The 21,898-nt window shown below is 39.4% G+C and overlaps 1 long non-coding RNA gene across 1 annotated transcript in view; it reads left to right on the top strand.

The window, feature by feature from the left end:
* Positions 1-8,777, top strand: part of LOC115897410 — a 45,748-nt gene extending 36,971 nt beyond the window's left edge. The window contains exons 2-3 of the long non-coding RNA XR_004057196.1: positions 7,820-7,930; positions 8,484-8,777. This is a non-coding gene — a long non-coding RNA (uncharacterized LOC115897410). The remainder of the gene's footprint in view (positions 1-7,819; positions 7,931-8,483) is intronic.
* Positions 8,778-21,898: the final 13,121 nt, after the last annotated feature.

The raw sequence follows: 21,898 nt of genomic DNA, 5'->3' as shown, positions 1-21,898 counted from the left end.
TTATTTGACAGCCTGAAATATCTATGTTATCCTCTCTATTCTAGGAGTTTTGATTTTTTTGTCTAGTTTATTTATATCTTAACAGTGGCCTTCTTCCTGAATTGGCTCCGAAAGTTTGAAAATTTCTTGAAGGATGGAGCAGTTACAGAACATGGGCATACCTCTCTACAGTCTCTCCTTTATGGGATCTTGGTTCCTTGATTCTAGGAAAACTCCTGCCTGTTTCTGATGGTCTTCAAACAGATTTTAAATATCATCTTGATTTTGTAAGTTTTTCCTAATAGGAACATTGGTCTGCTGCAATCTGTTCCATCAAAAAGAGAAACAAAATTCTTAATGGATCATTGATTTTCTATTTTTTCCATTTAAGAAAAGTATCTGCCATTATTCTCTACAGTATTTCTTTTTTTCTTCTAAATTATCTCCTGTTGGAACTTTTACATGACTTTTTTGGTAGTTTTTGTTCTCTCCATTTCTTTATTATGGCAGACATTTTATGTAGGCTGTATGGACCACACAGTTCCTGTCACTACTATTCAGTTCTACTATTGTAGCACAAGAGCAGTAAGAGGTGTTACATAAATGAATGTCTGTGGCTGTATTCCAGGATACTTTATTTACAAAAAGTGGTATCTAGGGCCTATAGGCCTTAGTTTACCAATCCCTGGGCTAGGTTATGCTAGTGTATTAAACATTCTCAAAATCTCACTGCTCCAAGATATCAAATATATCAAATAGTTATTTTATTTTTCTCTTCTTCATGCTACATGTTAATTTGAGATATATCAAGGGGACTCTGCTTGTTGTAGTTTTTCAGGGATCCTAGCTAAGGGATCTTGTTGGCATTCAAACAGAAAAGAATGTTCTGGCAATTAAATATTTACTTTGGAAGAGATACTCAGCACACACATTCAATCACTCATTAGCTAGAAATATGATGGACCGTGTATAATCCTGTAAGTGTATAAAGTGAAGAGGAAGGGTAATCTTACAGCAATCAAAAAACAGACAAATCAAATGAGTGGCTCTAGTGTCCACTTATGTGAGTTTTAACCTTTTTTTTTTTTAACAGTTTCATTTCCTTTTCCTTCTGATATTAATATTCTTATATTTATTTTCTAATTTACCAATTATTGTTCCAGATGTGTCTACGTTTTAATTTTAAATGTCCATTTAAATTTTAATTCTAAAGACTACTTTTTATTTTTTAAAATGCTATATGTTCTTTTTAAAATCTGTCATTTACATACATTGTTTTGTATTTGCTTTGGTGTTTTCTAGGTGCTCATTGGTGTATTTCATCACTTTAACAGTCTGCAGCTTATTGCCTGGGTGTGTATTTGGCGGTGTTTGGTCTAAATTCACCTACTGTCCCCGAGTCAGGGAGCCTCAGTGCCATTGTACATGCTAACTCATGGGGCTCTTGATTCTTTTTTGCTTCTGTCACTCTGGAAAATGTTAAACCAGTACTGCAGAATTGCAGAATTGAAAGGCCCTGTTTCATCTTTTGAGGTAGATGACAACATTAACATCATGTTAATGGGGGAAATTTATTTGGATAATGTAGAGAAAAACTTCAGCTAAAGCAGATAATGACATGTTTCTCCTAATGTCCATTATCATCAGTATAGCAGATTCAATACTATATTTTTAATGTAAAATCTAAAGGTAAAAACAATGTCAGATAATCTGTATGAATTATTTTATATACTAATCACAACAACTTCACAAATTTGGTATTTTTAAAATGAGTAATAAAATAAGAAATGTAAGGCTAACTTGCCCTCAGTCATTCAGCTGCTACATGTTGAAGCTAGGATTTGAACCCTGGATCTCACTCAATGCCTGTACCTTTTGACCGTTTCATGCACATTTTCTTCCTTCAGTGTTGTAAAACAATCATGTAATTTACAATTTGATAACAAAATTACAACAAAGTTTGACATTTTCAAAATAAATTAATAAAAAAATTTGCTGGAATTGGCTCAGCAATCCTTTCTGTTTTCACCCTGAAGGCATGATCAGGCAAACATTTCAAAGTTCCACAATTTATCTGCAAATGATTGAGTCATAGAACAACATAAAATATGAAATATCTGACATAAAATCTACCTAAAGCAATTTATGAAATACCTGAAGGAATACTAAATTTTAAAAACCAACAATATAAATTTAGGTCAGGTCAATAAGACAAGTTTGCCAGGTTTCAGGACTAGAAATGACGCTCATGTGAGTAACTGTCCCTCAATTCTGGTATCATTCAAAACAATTACTAAAATACGAAATTAAATGGCTGATCAAATCCAAGCATATCCTTAGTCAACAGGAGCCGGGCAGCTTTCATTATTCATTATTCATTAAGATAAACAAATAATTCCCACGACCCTTCTCAAATTTAGCATTTAATTTTCAGAGAAGCAGCAGAGATGATCTTCGAGTTTCTAGCTGATTAAGTCGGTAGTCCCTGGATAGGTTTGTGTGCTTGCAGGGAGTATTGCCACATCCTTAAAAGGTTCCTTGAAGAACTTAAAGCCCAAATGAAAAGATGCCACACAGACTTCTGAGTAATGGTCAGGGGACATGTGAAGGAAGAATCAATTCTCAGCTCCCAACACTCCTCCCCATAGTATTTCTCTTTCTTTCTTTCTTTTCTTTCTTTCTTTTTTTTTTTTTTTTTTTTGACTGAGTTTCACTCCTGTTGCCCAGGCTGGAGTGCAATGGCATGATCTCAGCTCACTGCAACCACCACCTCCTGGGTTCAAGTAATCCTCCTGCCTCAGCCTCCCAAGTAGCTGGGGTTACAGGCATGTGCCACCACCCCTGGCTAATTTTGTATTTTTAGTAGATGGGTTTTCTCCATGTTGGTCAGGCTGGTCTCGAACTCCCAACCTCAGGTGATCTGCCTGCCTCAGCTTCCCAAAGTGTTGGGATTACAGGCTTGAACCCCTGCGCCCAACTTCCTCATAGTATTTCTTACCATCCCCCATTGGACACCTCAACAGAAATAATCATAGTGAGTCTATTAATAAATGAATAAAAGGTTTATGGACTTGTGTTCATTTGTGGAAAGGGTAAATTAAGTAGATTACATATACTATATAAACTAGCACTGGAATAAATTCCACTACAAAAAAAGAATCCTAAATGTTGTATCCTTAAACTCAGTGAAGTATTCAAATAGCAGAATGGGAGTTTGAATTTGTATTAATTTCAGTGTTGTTTTAATTTTCTGGCCATCAGGCAAGATCCAGTCTGCTCAGCACATCACTTGTGCACATGACTCTTCAACAACTTTTCCAGAGGCTTCTTAAAACCAAATAGTAGCCCCTTAACACTGTCTGTAATAAAATATTGCATCATGATTAGTGACCCGGGATGAACCTAGGATGCTATCTTTGAAAGAAATTTGAACTTAGAGTTGGGAGATGTGAGTTATAAATCTCACCCCACCTTAAAATATCTGTTTGACTTTGGGCAATTAAGTTAATCTTTCAGAAATTCTGATTCTGAAACTGTAAAATGAGAATTATAATACCTGTCTTCTGTTGAGTAGATGAAATCAGATAATGCACATGAAGGCACTTTAATGTGAAAGTGCTATACATTTGGGAAGAATTATTATTCTTTGACTCTGAGCTGTCCTTCAGCTGAATCTACCTGTAAAAACTTTGGTGAGGTCCAAAAGTATCTTTTTAAAGTGCCGTATCCCCATACTGCTGACTAATGATAATGAATCAAACTAGAAAACATACACGCACACACATATGTGCACACATATCATTCTACTTTTCAATGAGTCAAACAATTTTAACAAGTTGTAACAGTTTTTTACTTTTTTTTGTTTGAGATGGGATCTCACTCTGTTGTCCACATTGAAGTGCAGTGGCACCATCTCAGCTCACTGCAACTTCTGCCTTCCAGGCTCAAGTGATCCTCCCACCTCAGCCTCCCGAGTAGCCGGGACTACAGGTGCGTGCCACCATGCCTTTAGTCAGAATAGGACTCTTCAATTGTATAAATAGGACTCTTCAATTTGTATCAGACTTAGGTTAACTGAGAAATAATCCTTAAGTTATTTTAAGTACCTGAAATTTTAAAGCTTTTGTACTGTAACCACACATGTTAACTATCCTGACTTACAGGAATCTTGGTTCCAAAATAGGGTAATGACATTACAAAAACCTAATTCATGTGGCATTGAATAAGGAGTTAAGCAGTAAACAGTGAGGCTAAGAAGATGATGATCCATTTTTTACAGTGAAAACATTGAGAACAGGTGCAATATGCCTGCAATGCTAAAAGAGAATAATACAAAATTTAAAAGGCAGTTGTTACTAGTGAGATATTAGCAACTACTGGTGGATTGAAAAGGTATTACAAGAAAGACAGGAACTCAGTAATTCATTAGCCTCCTTATAAACAGAAATGAACTGGAGTAAAATAGAGTCCAGAAAATTGGGTCCTTGCATGGTTGGAAAAGCCGACTCTTTCTAAAGCCCAAACTGTAAGAGAAGGGATTAAAAAAGGCTTTGAATGACAAATGCTCAGTAAGATAAAGTGATTCCAGGCAAAGATCAGATTGAGTTTTAAGGTATTTTAATTAAGTTGAGAGAGAGAGGTGTGAGAGAAAAAATGAAAAGTAATAAAGTGGCTCTAAAATCTATGTTTCTTCAGATGTCTACGTGTGGTTGCTGGTACCTGGAACTGAGTGAGAGTCTGTGAATCAGAATCTGATTAACTTTTTGAGACAATGAATAACCTAAGAAGCCACAAGCTCAGAATTTAAAAATATCTTTTACTGAAACAATTCTAAAACCCTCAGAAGAAACTTCCAGACAGTAGAGCCAGGGAATCTAGAAGAAATGTCAAATGAGCCCTTCCAGCAGTAGAATTATGACTTCCTCTTGAGTCCCCCTCCACCTTAGGGGATGAAAACTTCACAGTCCTTCCAGCAATTGCTATGGCTGGTGCTTGTTGCTGTCTCCATCACATTCCTTTTTTAAAATGGGTGTGTTCACAACAGTTATCCTATTCTGGTTACACCACTGTGTACTGAATGTTTTGTGTATGTGTGTTTTTGTGTGTGTAGGTTTACGAGGGACGCAGTTAAGGAGAAAAGGAACATCTTAGTTCCCAACTCTCTGGATCAAGAGTTGACTCTTCTGTCCTAATGGAGAGATTACTGTATATTGCCTGGTTTGAGTTGTATGCCTGTGCTATTCATCCATTGCCTCTTGCTTCCAATATCACCCTTTTACTGCCTTGTTTAAATAAATCTGCAATCTTAACTCTTTTTCTTCCACCAGCTAGCACTAATTCAGTACAAGGCACTGGAGAGAGATTCCAGCAGCGAAGAATTTTGCCTCCTGCTTCTGGCATGTTCCCTAGGCCTGCTCCTGCAGTGTGCATGGTTCTCCTGCATCAGGCTCTGCATTGCATGGTGGTCAGCAGCTCCCAGTGGCTGACACTTGGCCTGGCAGCTCTTCTTTGAGCACTTTGTAGTAGAGTGCCTCCAGTAAGAAAGATGCCTCCTGGTGAAAAGCTTTCCTGGAGGGCAGTTTTCCAGCAAATTCCAAAGGGCCTATTTCCAGCAAGGTCTGCCAGGATGGCTTCTCTGCATATATTATCTCTATATACAGTGACTTCTCTGCCATCAATGAGCCACAGAGTGGCCTCTCCAGCCAGGCTGGATCTCAGCTTTGCGTGGGGAATGGCCACTGCAGAGGGCTCTTCCTTGCGTGTGATGTCTCGGTTCCATAGCTGTGACTTTTCCTCATATTTGCTATTTCTATGTTCTTTAGAGTTCTCTTGACTTCCAATGACCTAATCCCTGATTACTCCAATTCCCTATTAGAATAGTTATTTATGTTACCATAACTCTGTTGAAGTACTGTGTAGTTTTTCTCCTGACTAGACCGGACATTACAATGTCCTGTTGGTTTGAGCTTTAGGTTTTCTTCCTGGGGGAAGGGTGAATACATTTCAAATGTGGAGAAAAAGAGCTTCAGAATATTTAATAACAAAAAGCCAAAGAATTTGTGCTCTTCAAATATATCCATTCCTCTTGTATATGTTACAGTCTCCTTTGCAAGTAGATTCCATGTTACTTAGCACCATTTTTTTTTTACTTCGTATCACAGCACGTATAGCATCAAAAAGTGTGGTTTATCTACTGATTTCTCTTGCCAAAAGACAATATTACAAGAATTTCATTTAAAGATCTAAGTTGGCTTTATTTGAGGTTCTAGAATTGGGCAACACTTCATCTCATAAAATGGAATAAGTTCCAGTGAGCTGAGCAGTGGACATTGGTTTTATAGGTAGAGCAGGGCTGAAGAAAACAGAAACAAAGAACAGGAAGTGATTGGTCCTTTCAAATTTATATTTCTTGTAAGGTAGGAAAAGGGAAACAAAACGATAGAAAACTGATTGGTTAACATCAAGTTACTTCAGGTTATTTTTTGTTTAAGAGTTAAAGGCAGAGGGAACTTCATTACCATGCCAATTGAACTGACCTGTTTGGGAAATGTGCCTATCTCTCCCTCCAGATTTCTCAAGTTAGAAAACTTAGTTTTGGTTTGGTGATGTGGAGCCTCAGCATAAGTGATTCCATGTTGACTTTTAGTTTGTTCTGTTGGGCCCTTGTGTGTGCACTTAGTTTGTAACAATTTCCTTCTATAATTTTTAGTCAACACTCTTATAAGTTTCCTGAAGTTAGGACCATGGCTTGGTGGTCAACATTATATGCCAGGTATTCAGCATATAACCAGTACTTAATGAGTATTTGTGATAAAATGAGTGAACACCTGATCACTCGGAGAGGTTAAGTTTCTTGAACACTTACCGTGTGCTGGCAATCTTCTAAATAGTTCGATAAATTTTCTTTTCTTTCTTTTTTTTTTTTTTGAGATGGAGTTTCGCTCTTTTTGCCCAGGTTGGAGTGCAATGGCGCAGTCTCAGCTCACCGCAACCTCCGCCTCCCGGGTTCAAGTGATTCTCCTGCCTCAGCCTCTCGAGTAGCTGGGATTACAGGCATGCGCCACCATGCCTGGCTAATTTTTGTATCTTTAGTAGAGATGGGGTTTCTCCATGTTGGTCAGGCTGGTCTTGAACTCCCGACCTCATGTGATCCACCCGCCTCGGCCTCCCAAAGTGCTGGGATTACAGGCGTGAGCCACCGCACCCGGCCAGTTTGATAAATTTTCTCAGCTGAAACAGCAACTGTATGAGGTCTATATTATTATTATCTCCATTTTACAGATCAACAAATTAAGAAGTTAAGTTTTTCTAAAAGAAAGTGTTTTTCAAACAAGACATACCAAATCAAAGGGCTCCATTAGAAACAGTGCACTTGGCCGGGCACAGGCTCCTGTCTGTAAGCACTTTGAGAGGCCAAGGAAGGTGGAACACTTGAGCACAGAAGTTCAAGCCCAGCCTGGGCAACATAGAGAAACCCTGCCTCTACAAAAAAAAAAAAAAAAAAAAAAAAAAAAAAAAAAAGAAAGAAAGAACTACAAAAATTAGCTGAGTGTGTTGGTACGTGCCTGTAGTCCCAGCTACTAAGGAGGCTGAGGTGGGAGGATTGCTTGATTGAGCCCAGGAGGTCGGGGCTGTGATGAACCAATAATGGTGTCACCCTGGGCAACAGAGTAAGACCCTATCAAAAAAAAAATACATATATGTATTTTTTAAAAATAAAAAGAAAAAAAGAAACAGTGTACTCCATTCTCTCCCATGGTTATCAAGATTCTGCCCAAATTACTGGTGCATTTGGCTGACTTTCTTCCTTATTCCAGTCTTCTGCTTGTTTGCCACTCAGGTGATCAGCAAAAACTCAGGAAGAGTGGTACTGACAGGATAAATGCTTACCGAAAGTCACATAAGTTGGCATATCTGCAGGGAAACATCACGTTAGCCTTTGAGGAGAGAGGTAAGTTCTTAGGCTGTATTAGGATTCTCTATTGGGACAGGAATAATAGATGTATATATGAAGGGGAGTTTATTAAGGGGTATTGACCCACACGATCTCAAGGTGAAGTCCCACAATAGGCCATCTGCAAGCCTAGGAGCAAGGAAGCCAGTCCGAGTCCCAAAACCTCAAGAGTAGGGAAGCCGACAGTACAGCCTTCAGTTTGCGAAGGAAGGCCTGAGGGCCCCTGGGAAATAACTGGTGTAAATCCAAGAGTCCAAAAGCTGAAGATCTCAGAGTCTGATGTTCAAGGGCAGGAAGCATCCAGCATGGAAGAAAGGTGAGGGTCAGAAAACTCAGCGAGTCTGCTCTTTCCATCTTCTGCCTGCTTTATTTTAGCCTTGCTGGCAGCTGATTAGATGGTGCCCATCCAGATTGAGAGTGGGTCTACTTCTAGCAGTTCATTGACTCAAATGTTAATCTCCTTTGGCAACACCCTCACAGACACACCCAGGAACAATACTTTGCACCTTCAATCCGATCAAGTTGACACTCAATATTAACCATCACACAGGCTATGCAGGGATCCAAACAAGAAAATGTGTAACAATTTCAGAAGTGGCAAGAAGCAACAACAAGATGGAGAAAGATGTGAGGGATGTGACAGTGAACGTGTGTCACCCCCAAGGCTCTTTATAGCAAGACAACACTGGAGCTCCTCTTTTGCATGAGACTGATTTATGCTGCAAGGTCCTGAAGGAAGACAGATGTTTTTTGTTTTGTTTTGTTTTAGTGCAATTCTCCAGTAAAAATAAAACCCAGGCGGTGAATAAATTCAGTTTTCTCCTTTGGGAGAAGTTCACTTCTACTGGGACCAGAATCTGCTTTTACATACCCTGAACTAGATGGTCAGAGTATTCTCAAAAGGCTTTCGTGGTACTTCAACTCCAATATCCACCCATCCTTAGAACTATGGCTGCAGCTCCAAAACCTCATACCTTGCTTTCTCCAATCCCCTAGAGAGAGATATTGGCTTGAGTTAGTCTCAGTTTTGTTATGCATCCTGGACTAGGTGCTTGGAATGGCTGAGTGTCCCTCCAAGCAGATGGAACAGCCCCCATGCCATTCTTCCATATTAGTAAGAAATACGTTCAGCTGCCTGAATTAGAAAATCCCATGACAGAGGCATTAGGGAACAAAGCTTTGTTTTTCTCCAAAACAAGAGCAGGGAGGTAGGCAATTACTATGATTGTTTTAGTGGCTCCACCATATTAGGTCCAAAGTCTCTTCCATTTTTGTGGCCTTCCTCTCCTCGTCACAGCGAGGCTGCTGCCACTCAAGCCATCATATCTGTGTCCCGTACAAGATGGGAAGAATATAAAAGGGGAAAGGGCTCTTGGAGGCCATTCTATTTTCTACAATCAGGAAAGCAAATATTTTCATAACTTATCTCTGCACACCCACTTCCCAGCAGACTTCCATGGGCAGCAAGTCTTCCCACAGAAGCAAAGGAAGCTGGAAAATTAGGGACCACGTTTATCAGAAGTGTCCCTGCACAATCATGCCTTGGAGTAGATATGTTGCTGCACCCCAAAAAAGTAGTGTGTCTCAAAACAAGGAACAATAAGAGACTAAACACTTGATGGGCAACCAACTGTATTGGCCATTTCTTCTATTTAATTTAATACATCAGACCTTACTCTGCTTCCCTTAGCTATATGGTCTCACCTCTTGCAATTTTACTTTGAGGTCCCTGCATGCTTTATGTTTATGTCCAGACTGTAGAAGGATTGAGCCTGCTGAGGCTATGCAACAGGGTAGTACATAGCATGTGATATTTTATAGGTTGAAAGAAACTTTTTTAAACTTTTATTTTAGTTTTGGAGATACATGTGAAGGTTTGCCACATAGGTAAACTCGTGTCATGGGGGTTTGTTGCACAGATTATTTCATCAACCAGGTATTAAGCCCAGTATCCAATAGTTATCTTTTCTTCTCTTCTCCCTCCTTCTGTCCTCCATCCACAAGTAGAAGTCAATGTCTATTGTTTTCTTCTTTGTGTTTATAAGTTCTCATCATTTAGCTCCCACTTTTAAGTGAGAACATGTGATATTTGGTTTTCTGTTCCTATTTTAATTTTCTGAAAATAATGGCCTCTATCCATGTTCCTGCAAAGGACACTATTTCATTCTTTTTCATCGCTGCATAGTATTCCATGGGGAGTATATGTATTACATTTATCCAGTCTACCACTGATGGTAATTTAGGTTGATTCCATGTCTTTGCTATTGTGACTAGTGCTGCAATTAACATTTGTGTGCTTGCATCTTTATGGTAAAATGATTTATATTCCTCTGGGTATATGCTCAGTAATGAGATTGCTGGGTTTAATGATAGTTCTGCTTTTAGCTCTTTGAGGAATCACCATACTGCTTTCCACAATTGTTGAACTAATTTACATTCCCACTAACAGTGAATTAAGTGTTCCCGTTTCTCCACAACCTCACTAGCATCTGTTACTTTTAGACTTTTTTATAATAGCATTCTTACAGGTGTGAGATGATATCTCACTGTGGTTTCCATTTGCATTTCTCTAATCATCAGTGATATTGAGCTTTTCTTCATATGCTTGTTGGCTGTATGTATGTCTTCTTTTGAAAGGTGGCTGTTCATGTCCTTTGCCTACTTTTTAATGGGGTTGTATGTTTCCTTTCATAAATTTATATAAGTTCCTTATGGATGCTGGATATGAGACCTTTGTCAGATGCATAGTTGGCAAATATTTTCTCCAATTTTGTAGGTTGTCTGTTTACTATGTTAATTCTTTTTCTGTGCAGAAGCTCTTAAGTTTAATTATATCCCATTTGTCAATTTTTGCTTTTACTGTGATTGTTTTTCGTGTCTTTGTTATGAAAACTTTGTTTGTTCCTATGTCTAGCATGGTATTGCCTAGGTTGTCTTCCAGGATTTTTTACAGTTTTGGGTTTTACAGTTAAGTCTTTAATTTGTCTTGAGTTGATTTTTGTTCATGGTATAAGGAAGAGGTCCACCTTCAATCTTCTGCATATGACTAGCCAGTTATCCAAGCACCATTTATTGACTAGGGAGACTTTTCCCCATTACTTGTTTTTGTCAGAAAAGAAACATTTTAATAGTCCTGATAACATTCCCCTATCTTGTATGTCCTGCTAACATTCTCCTATCTACAAAGCATAGCACCTGGGGTGGTGTTGAGTCTGGATTCCTTTGACGTGTCAATATACACCAGATAATGGCCGGTTTTCCACAAGAATATAGATGACTAGAGCTTCCTGTCACAATATCTGGCACAGTGAGTAATTTACTTTGGTTTTTTCGCTTATTTGGTTTATCTGTTGTTCTCTCTCTTTCTCTTTCTCTCTCTGTCACACACACACTGCTGTGTACAATTTGGCAATGCATTTGTTGTCCATTCGAAAGCACTCGTTGACAAAGCTGGGCTCCCTCCAATGTGGCTGAGATGCTGTGCACTTAGTGGCACTGCAGAACCCCAAGGCTTGGGCACCAGGGCTGCACCTGTGGAGCAGCCCGCCTGTGATTCCCATCCTCACCCGCTCTGTTGCTCAGTGGTGGCCCCTGCCTTGCCTGCTGGAGCAGGGCTCTTCAGTCAGAAAGGACAGGGCAAGTCGCTCCTTTATTCAAGTCTTTCACTGAGCTCCCAGAGCGGCAGTTGCAAATCTTTTGTTTATATTTGTAAACTAAGTGAATTTGACATGGAAGTCACCAAAGGGGAATACATTTGGAACATTGAAATGCCATTTTTACAGGCACATTTCTAATCATAGCTGCCCTTTAAAACCCACATAAAATTGTCGCTTTGAGTTCCCCTGTTTTCCAGCCTCAGTGCGGCTCTCTTTGCAAATCCCACAGCATGACAACAACAAGACTTCATTTTTAGTCAGACTTGACACTGGCTAAACACTAACGTGGGCTCTTTATGTTTCCATAAACTCTCCTCACAGAGCCACCAGTAGAGCATGGGAAACTGGAAAATAAGTTCCAATTAGAGACTGTGTTGGCACGCTCAGGGTGATATGGTTCCCACTGTTTTTAGAGAGGGAAAGAGCATAAAAGAAGTAGACTGCGTGCCCCAGCTTGCCCCTGGAGGAGCTGTGCCCACTATGGTGGCATGGGGAAATGTCACTCATTAGCTGGCTTGCCTGCTAGCCTAGAATTTGCTCTTACCTTCTCTGCCTTCTCCTAAGCCATCCATTTCTCTGAGCAAATCCAATGCCTTATAGCGCCGCCAATGTATTCAAGTGTACAATTTTAATGTCACATGTACAATCATACCTCCCTGTAGTGATTCACAGTGCCCACATTATCCTCTTTGCCAAGTAAATGGTAAAACACTGAACGACCCTCTAATTGATCTCTGGGGTCACACAAGACCTGACAACGGGGCTCACCAGGCACAAGGACATGATGGAGAAGTCTGAAAAGTGAAAAGGGAGAGGAACCGGGGAGAAAACCAGCTGGGTTCATTTTCACTCACATAATGAAAATAAATCTGGTTCAGCCTGGAGGATTACAAAATAGGGCAAGACCAAGGTGATCCCAGCTGCAGTGTAAATTTATTCTATGCTTTTCACATTTTACTTAAATTCTACATTCGTCCCATTTATTATGGCACAAGGTTGGAAAACATGGTGTGATATCAAAAGGAGAATGGATTCAGAATATCTGGAGTATGTCTTATTGTCTACCCACAATTTCCCCAAAATCAGTGTTTAAAAAATATTTATCAATATATGTAGAGTTTATTTTGGCAGTCCATGGAAAAAGGGAACTTTTATTATTTTCCTCACCGTGTATCTGGTACCCAGAAGTAACCGCAATAATAAATAACTACACTACTAAAAGGCAACATTTATTGTGTGCTTACTTTGAGCCAGATACTGCTTTAAGTACTGTATTAACCAGGTCCAGGGTCTATAATCTTAATCATGACATTTTATTGACCCCCTAACTTATAAATATAGCATAGTATGCAGTTAATAAATATTTATTTTAGCCATCTCCAAGAACTTTGGGAGATAGTTTTGTTTTGCTATTTATTATTATTTTTTTAACCTATATAAGGTTTGAAATGGAGAAATAAGATAATAGCAAGGAGGAAGTCTGTAAGCACAGAACATACTGGCTTGTTTATTCTGCCTCTCTTTGGTTCAGCTGTGGGAATATAGTTGAAGAGGCATACATTCTGGTCTATTGTTCTAAATGGATGAGCCCAAAGATTTATTTATTCTTGGCCAATAGGGAGCTGTTAGACCTTTTTCTTGCTTTAACAGCTTTCTGGACACTTACAGAGATAAAATAAGGAATAAATCATTTGATGCCCCTACTTTGCCACTGGAAACATTTGGTTAACAGCACTCACAGGCTGCAGAACAAGTCTCCTTGGAGAGGTGAATTCACTTACTCCTCTCCCCAGCTCACAGTAGCTTTTAGCTGTTTATCATAATTCTGACCTCTGAGCATAAATTTGAAGAGATAATGGATGAAAAAACACTCTTAAAATATAGTGCAGGAAACCAGTGCTCTCTGATGACTTTATTATTTTGTTTCTATAACTGAGATTCATCATAGAATCCACAGACAGAGAACATTAGAGATGATCTTGCCCAACTTGTTCAATTTTTAGATGGAGGAATTGAAGATGGAGAAACTTAATAGGGCCACAGAGCTTGTATTGGGCAGTGTTAGAACCTCAACCAAGATCTCCTGACATCCAAACTAGAGTTTTTTTTCCGAAAGTGGCAATCCCTCCGGCAAGGGAGCCTACATTACGTGCGTTGCATAAGACACTGGGGAATACAAAGAGATGGGTGTAAGAGAGGACTTGTGGTTAGAGTAGAGCTATTCTTTGAGGGAACCAGATACACAGAAAGTGGGTAGAGTGAAATAAAACACAGGTAGGCAGATAAAACGTGATCATTGTGGAGGGGAGGTACTCACCCAGCAGGTTCTTCCTGCCTACTGCACAGACAAATCCAATTCCGTTACTGTGGTATTGCAGTCAAGAAATGAGTTTAACTGATGCAAGGCCAGTCCCACAGGATAACTGGAGTTGATCTCAAGAGATCAATCTTAGGTTCTACAATAGAGATGAGATCTATGGGAGCAACTGAGGAAGTCACAAATCTTGTGACCTCTGGCCACATGACTCCTGAGCTGTAAAGAGTTATAGAAATTATGCCTATATTTGAGCAGAATTCAGGCCCCTTCCATATCCCTTATTTTGTGGCCTTTCAGTTTCATCCCCCAAACAAGGAGGGGATCAGTTGTAGGGAGGGACTATTATCATCCTTGCTTCAAAGTTAAACTATAAACTAAATTCTTCCCACGGTTATCTTGGCCTCTGCCCAGGAATGAGCAAAGACAGCCAGCCTGTAAGGCTAGAAGCAGGATGGAGTCAGCCACGTTAGATTTCTCTCACTTTCATAATCTTTGCAACGGTGGTTTCAGAAAAACTGTTAAGGTCATGTTTAGAGACCAGTTTGAAGACTAGTTATAGACTAGTGTGTGAAAAGTCTCAAACACCAGAATTAAAGGCAGTCTATCTTGTTGATAATTCTATTATTATTTATTCAACTGCATATTCACAAATTATGCCTTAATATTTAGAAGATTGACTTTCACTTGACCTTAAAAAATCACCATGGAGACGACAGCTGACTAACAATTCTGTTTCCACCAGGAAGGCTCTCATAGGCAGTCAAGATCAGAACATTTTTTCAAACACTTAAAACATTGGTTAAAGTCTTCTTATCAGAAAGAAAATCAGTCCAGATTCATGTAACTAGACTTAATGGGATAAAACTTCCTTAAAACATTAATTTCTGCCTTCAGCAAAGCATTCATAATGGGCCATTATATGGTAAGCAGTGAAGCTGGAGAATGGGGAGTGAGCCATAGTTGATGTCATTGCAAAGCGATTTTGGAAAAAAATACAAGACTCAGGACCAACCCCTGTCCTTGCTTCATGGGGTTGACTAAATGTGACCTAACTGATTGTCTCTGAAGACTGGTGATTTGATTTATTCTCAGCAATTCTCTTTCCAAACAATTTTCTGTCTTCAACACCCATGCAAAGCTCTTACACGTAGCAAGAAGGGAAGGAAAGAGTTTCCATGCACCCTTTGAAACAGGTCCTATACTATCAAATCAGCTTATCCACACAGCAATCCATTTTAGAACCTGAAAGATCTGAATGGTTGGCATTAATCAAAGGACTTGAGTAATGCCTGAACGCCCCTTCTCCACTTTTAAATGTGTTGACAGAGCCTAAAGTTAATGGTCAGATCTATCCTTGCAGTAATATGTTTAGAAATTACTTTGTTGTTTATATGCACTTAGGGAATTTTACATTATACATTAACAATAGTTGATATACAGGGTTCTTCAAGGGGAGGGTGTTGGAAGGAGTCTTGTGTTAGGTCTTGGGAAACCTGGGTTTGAGTCCTGTCTTTCCTAGCTGAGTGACCTCAGGAACGATTTTTTAGCCTCGCTTCCTCCATAAGTAACCCGTACAAGCTAGATAAAATAAATTTAAAATTTCTTACAGCTTTATAACTCTATGATTCCACAATTACATTCATTTTGTCCTTCAGAATACCAAACAACCACAAGTAGGCATTTAACAAACATTGCTAGATAGCATCACACTTGAATTTTTTTGTTTTTACTGCTTGCATGTCTTCCCCTAAACCATTCAAGAATTTTAAAGTATTCAAATAAAGATTCTGCAAATTGTACATTTCATTTTGCTTATATATTTAGGCAACCATGATGCCTTCAGGGTTATGGTTATAAATGATGGCATTGGCTTGTTTTAACAAGCAAATAACTCTACGAAAATGTATCCCAATAGAATTCAGAGTGTTTCTACCTAAGGTTCCCCCTCCACCTCACACCACACACATACCTTAAAATTTCAGAAGCGTATCAAATGAAAAAGACTTGTTAGCATGGAATTGATCAATACAACAACCAGCAGCAGCAGCAGCAGCAGCAAAAACACCACTATTAATTTCGTTGCTGTAATTTGTCAGTGAAAGAATGTATTTTTTTTTTTATGTAGATTCCCATTGTTACCTAACTGAACTGGGGCCCACTTGCCCAGCATGATAAGGCCAAACATTCTTACCCAGGTTCTGCAGCAGGCGAAAGGTGGGTGTTTATCTGCAAGGTGCCAAGCAGGGAGAATTGGGTACCTCACTCTGAAGCCTGACCTCTCTGATAGCTTACAAACAAGTGTTGTTAAACACAGGGGTAAATTTCAAGGAAGCGGAAGTTACGGGCAAAACTGTAAATCAATATATGGAGGTTATCCTTTGGTTTGGCCTATAAAGGTGAAATATCTTGAAGCAAAGGATAATACGTCATAAGTAGATTCAAAGATTTTCTGATTTGCAATTGGTTAAGGAAAGGAAGCATTGGGTAAAGACTTGGGGTCAACAGAAAAGGACGCTAGCTTTGGCTGCTGAGCATGACTCCTTCCAGGCCTCCGAGGAATATGGAGTAAAAGACGACAGGCAGTCAGAGTCTAGTCCTCAGCTCCTCCTTATCTGAGGTCTACATGCCAGCAGATCTGTTTGGTGGGGGTCTGGATTTCTGAAAAACAACTAAGGGACTTATGTTAAGATGTTATCTTTAGTTTCTATAGAGAATCAAACATCTCGTAACTCTAACTTCCTTGACTATAGTTTTAAGCCACTATTACCTTTTTGCTTATCAAGTTGCTCATTTACTTCTATGTGCCTGGAATTTCCCTTGAAGAAACTCAAGATTTTCCTTTATATTCACAGTTCAGGGGCTGGCAGGGTCCTAAGAGCCTGATCTATTTCACTATGAAAATAATTGAATTATTCTGAGTATTTTCTTTTTTATCATTTTTCTCATAGACCGTTAAATCCTATAATGAACAGCTAGCACATAATAGATAAATGTATTTTCTTTCACTCATATGCTGAAAATAATTGTTTATTTTTAAGGGAGCTATATACAACCAGAGAAAATATTTGTTAAACAACAGTCATATTGAAATGACAACCTCTAAGTAAGCATCTCAGAGGTCTCCCTTGCTTATTGTTAATTGCAGAATAAACAGATCTCCCGAAGCAGTGCCCCCAACAGAATAGACCTCCTCTTACCACTGGCAACTGCTATCCCTCCCCTGTCCCTCCCTGCCTCAGGCTGACCCCTTATATTTATATAGCAGTGATAAATATGTTGTCACATGCATCACTTCATCCTGTACATAGTTGCCCTAAGTGGAAAGTAGTACAGGATTTTTATTTTCATTCTGGAGGGTTTTTCAGAGTTGGTGACTTGCCTGAAGTCACCCTATCAGCAGTTAACTGGAACAAGGATATAGGTCTCCTAACCCTCATTCCAGTGATATTCATTATATTTTGCGGCATGGGGAGGAATGAGTCATTGACGATAATATTCATCATTTATTTGTGCCCTTTTAAGTAGTATCTGGGGGAAGACAAATACCATGATTTATGGTATGTTTCCTTGGGCAAGCAAGCATGGATTGTTGGAATGCATGATAGTCAATTTATATACACCTATCTATCTGCTTATCAAAATATTAGCCAGCCAAAGGGCATTTATAAATGAGAACTGGAATAAAATTGGGGAAAGGCAGGTAGGCAATCTCCATGGAGAGGCATCCTCTAGTTTACCCAGTTTAGAGATCATGCTCTGTTCATCTGTGAATATGATATATAGGACTTCAGTTGGATGCCAGTGATGAATGTCAATGATCATAAAGCTATTACTGGAAGTTTTTCAGTTATAGTCAAAGCCAAAACATGCTGGCTCTCTGGAAAGCCTGAATTCCTCTGAAGATCACCAGGCTGGTTGGTAGTGCAGTCCTCATATTTTGAAAACTGGATGTTGAATTGTGTATCTGAAAGGAACCTCCCAGCACTGCTCTTTCATTATTTTGTGACTTCTTAGACTGGGAATCTCTTTATTCCAGAACATTAGTATTACTTGGATGCCATTCCCTAAGATGCATCTGCTTGGCCATGTACGCAAAGGTGGTGAAAATTCACAGGTAGATTCAGGCCTCTTAGTTAATATTGGAGGGGAATGTGATCAGTTGCTGGAATTGTGAGACTTAGCTATCCCATTTTGTGTATTGTCCAGAGGTTGAGGAAAGAGTATTAAAAAACTGTTTCCTTGATAATCATGTTGATAGTCTTTTTGTTCAGAGCCACAAAGACCAGACCTTGAAAAAGGTATCTCAACCTTCAATCTTTCCCCATTTAAACAAGCTAGACCAGGTGTCACTACTACTGCTATTTACATCGGATTCTTTCTTATTAAGAGAATGTTTCAAGACCTGACCCGAGGAGACTGAATAGTAGTAAATGAAAACAAAATAGGAAAGATCATAAATGAATGGTGGACGGAGGAGGAGGACATGGCAGACAATGGAAGAAACTGCAAATAAACACTGCACTCCAGCCTGTCGACAGAACAAGACTCTGTCTCAAAGAGACAGAGAGTTTGAAAGAAAGAGTTTCAGTATGGAATGATAAAAAAAAGTTCTGGAGATAATAGTTGCAAAACAGTGTGTATGACACTAAATTGTACATTTTAAATGGTTAAATGGTAAATTTAATATTATGTATATTTTACCACAATAAAAAATAAAGTTAAATTATTAAAAGGTGAAAAAATTATAAGTTAACACAGCTTAAGTTAACATCCAGCAACCTCACATGTAAAATAAATAGGTAAAATATGAGAGACAACTTTATTACTTTCATTCATTCAAATGAAATGCTTTATTGCCAGAAATATTGTGGTTAGAAGAGATTGGGATAGAAGAGGTAAAGGGGCACATTCAAAATAGTGAAAAGGATATAATTCATACACATACACAAAACATGCATGGTACTTGGAGAAAAAGACATGAGTGATAGAGCATCGTTGTTGTTAAGACTCATATATTCTTCCACGTTTGTAGAAGCTTTGCAGCACACGATAGTGCTGTGGAAAGAGCAAGCCAGCCCTATACTCAAAAAACTGCTCCAGTCTCAGGAAAGGGTTTCAGGAAAGGGGCTTCACATCACTGAGCCTCAAGGAAACTCGGGTTCATTGTCAGGATTGATTTGGACTCAGATGGGACCTGAAAACCTTTCTGCAGACAGGGCCTCTCTTAGGCCAGGTCCTCCCTGGTCCCTTCTGCCGTGAGCTGTGTGTTCTCTGCCTTTGCTTCTCTCTGGGCCTCTGACCTGGTTGGTCCATTCTGTTCCTCTGCCCACTCTTTTCTCTGCATCATAGATTCTGACAGCCCAGGGGGGTCAGCATCCTTACTTGAGTTTGCATATTGTTCTTCATGCCATCAATTGCCTCATGACTTTTCAAAACCTTTAATTGAGCTAATGAAGTCATTATCTTGAGATTCTTAGTTTAAATGGCCCATACAGGGATCTGACTGGCCTAGCTTATCCTTCCTTTTTATGTTTTATACATTTATTTCTATTTCCTCAGACATTCCTTACATAAAGTACATTTTAAGTGCATGACTCATCATACATACACACATGCTCATAATATACATACACATATTTGTTTTATATATATATATATCATATATATAATATATATATATATATATTAGACTATGAATTTTCTGTCCTTGAAGAAGCTGCTCACCTTTGGTCTAAATATTTAAATGGAAGGGTGAGGTCATGTAATACACAATATTGTAACCTAGGTTTGTCCTTCCATCAGTGGTTTTGAGAGGAATAGTTGCCCTAGAGGTCTGTGTAGACAAGCAAACACAATGATTGACATTTCTAGTATGCTGGTGCATGGTAATTTTTTTTTCAATAACTGCTACTGGTCATGATTATCAATATTGGATTATATTACTGCTACTTCCTCTACTCATTATAGCCTTCTGCCTAGATCTTAGCCTAAAGTAACTTTTTAAAAAAATGTATTTATTTCAAAGATAGGGTCTTGCTTTGTCACCCAGGTTGGAGTGCAGTAGCATGATCATAGCTCACTGCAGCCTGGAACTTCTGGGCTCTAGAGATCCTCCTGCCTCAGCCTCTCAAGTAGCTAGGACTATAGGCATGTGCCACCACACCTGGCTATTTTTTTTTTTTTTTTTTTTGGAAAGATGGGGTCTCCCTTTATTGCCCAGGCTGGTGTCAAACTCCTGGCTTCAAGTGATCCTCCCACCTCAGCCTTGCAAAGTGCTGGGATTCCAGGAACAAGCCACCACAGCTGGCCTAAAATAACTTTCCTTATTATTTGTAAGTTGAGCTTCTTTGAGGTGTAAGGAACAGAGATACTCAGTTTATCCTAAATAGTTTTTTACAAGTATACTCAAGTAGGATTCCTAGAGTGGAGATTTTATTTTAATTTTATTATTTATTTATTTATTTTTGAGATGGAGTCTCACACTGTCACATGGGGTGAAGTGCAATGGCGTGATCTCAGCTCACTGCAACCTCTGCCTTCTGGGTCCAAGCGATCCTCCTGTCTCGGCCTCCTGAGTAGCTAGGATTACAGGTGCCCACCATCACACCTGGCTAATGTTTTGTATATTTAGTAGAGATGGGGTTTCACTATGTTGGCCAGGCTGGTCTCAAACTCCTGACCTTGCGGTCCGCCCCCCTTGTCCTCCCAAAGTGCTGGGATTACAGGCATGAGCCACCGCACCTGGTCTGAGTGGAGATTTTATTGAGGTCGATGCAGTAGTTCTAAAAGTATAACTCCTTCTCTGATGATGCATAGAAATTCTGGTGATTGCCCTGTGGCATCCAATCCTCCAGACTCTGGCTAAATGACTTGGCAATTTTTTAACTCTATTTCTATTATTAGCACTGCTTTTGTATAATTATTCTACATGTGTCTCAAACTCAAACTCTTCAACAAAGAAAAATCTAATTGGCTTGTAAAGTCTCCATCCAGTCTATGGCATTCCCATTAGAGCTTTCATACCAAGTCACTTCACAGATCAAAGGAATCCCTATAAATTGACTTGCTTCTTTTGGGTTGGGGGTCAAATCCATCGTGTTCAAGGTCGTGATATCATTGAACACAAATAAAATGACCTATTTGTATGGAGTCTCTTAAAAGGAAGTTGTTTACATGGCAGGTATACTAAGCTATTCAAAAGTCACTGTGACTGGCTAGCACCTTGCCTGGCCTGAATGGTTCAAGATCTCAATACGTTTCTAGGACCAGAACGAATGGCATTCATTTTTTTCAGAAAAGATTTATGTAGTGAGGATACTGTAAGACAATGTAAAGTCATGGAGATGGAAGTTGGCAATGCAGACTGTGATTAACTCACCCACAGTAACTTCTTTTCATCTGCAGCGGATAGAAAGGAGAGGATATACAGAGGCTTACAGATCGAAAGAGAAGAAAGTGACAGGGGCAAAAGGAATAGGGGAGAAACATGAAAGGAATGTGGAGGGAAAAGGTAATGGAAGGAAAGGAGAGGAGATGAAGCAGATATTGATGCTTTCCTTCTCCTATAGGTTAGTGTTCTCCTGCTTTCCCTGATCCAGCCTCTCCTTTTCGCACCTGTAATCCCAGCATTTCGGGAGGCCAAGGTGGGCGGATCACAAGGTCAGGAGATCGAGACCATCCTGGCTAACATGGTGAAACCCCGTCTCTACTAAAAATACAAAAAATTAGCCGGGCATGGTGGCGGGTGCCTGTAGTCCCAGCTACTCGGGAGGCTGAGAGAGGAGAATTGAGAGACTTGAACCCAGGAGGTGGAGCCTGCAGTGAGCCAAGATTGCCCCACTGCACTCCAGCCTGGGTGACAGAGCGAGACTCTGTCTAAAAAAAAAAGAAGAAAAGAAAAGAAGAAAAACTCCCATCAATGAGAGGAAGCCTGTCAGCACCTATTTGGTGGACAGCTACTTTGCTTACATAAGAACAAGGCTTGAGATAGTA

Source organism: Rhinopithecus roxellana, chromosome 5 (assembly GCF_007565055.1).
Source record: "Rhinopithecus roxellana isolate Shanxi Qingling chromosome 5, ASM756505v1, whole genome shotgun sequence".
Taxonomy (NCBI): Eukaryota; Metazoa; Chordata; class Mammalia; order Primates; family Cercopithecidae; genus Rhinopithecus; species Rhinopithecus roxellana.
The sequence above is the reverse complement of the archived record's forward strand: the minus strand, read 5'-3'. Positions and strand labels throughout refer to the sequence as shown.